Consider the following 513-nt stretch of genomic DNA (forward strand, 5'->3'; position numbering starts at 1 on the left):
CCAAAGGATTGGGGTATGCACTATTTAAAGCATCTTATAGGTGGGGGAGGCAGTTTGTTCCCTTCACCTGGAATCAAATCACCTGACCAGCATGATACGGCCTAGAACACAACTTTGCTTTGCACTGTGTATATGTATTTTATTTATTGAGAGGTGTTTGTCTCATGCTTATGATACTGGTGGTAATTAGTGTGCCATAATGCCAAGCAGTCACTGTATGGCTCAAATTGTTTTCTTTATTTATTTTAGAGAGGGGGGCAAACTAAGGTAGATTCTTGTGTTACAAAAATAATGCTTCCCCAAATAATGAAAAGTGAAATTTGCCATTTGCTGTATTTCATTCAGTGTAAAGTAAGAAAGGACCTCACTAAAAAGTTCCCAATTGATAATTTTTGTTTTCATTTTGTATAATCCTTTTTAAACCCCAAATTTATTGTTTTGGAAAAAAATTCTACTATTTACTGAATAGGCTATGTCAATAGCTTTTTATTTTCTTTTCTGGAGTAGCAGACA

The 513-nt window shown here is 34.7% G+C and overlaps 1 protein-coding gene across 1 annotated transcript in view; it reads left to right on the forward strand.

Annotated features, from left to right (window-relative positions):
* LOC119594240 overlaps positions 1-513 on the forward strand; it is a 33,581-nt gene that overhangs the window by 28,983 nt on the left and 4,085 nt on the right.

The sequence above is a fragment of the Penaeus monodon genome, chromosome 33, assembly GCF_015228065.2.
Source record: "Penaeus monodon isolate SGIC_2016 chromosome 33, NSTDA_Pmon_1, whole genome shotgun sequence".
NCBI lineage: Eukaryota > Metazoa > Arthropoda > Malacostraca > Decapoda > Penaeidae > Penaeus > Penaeus monodon.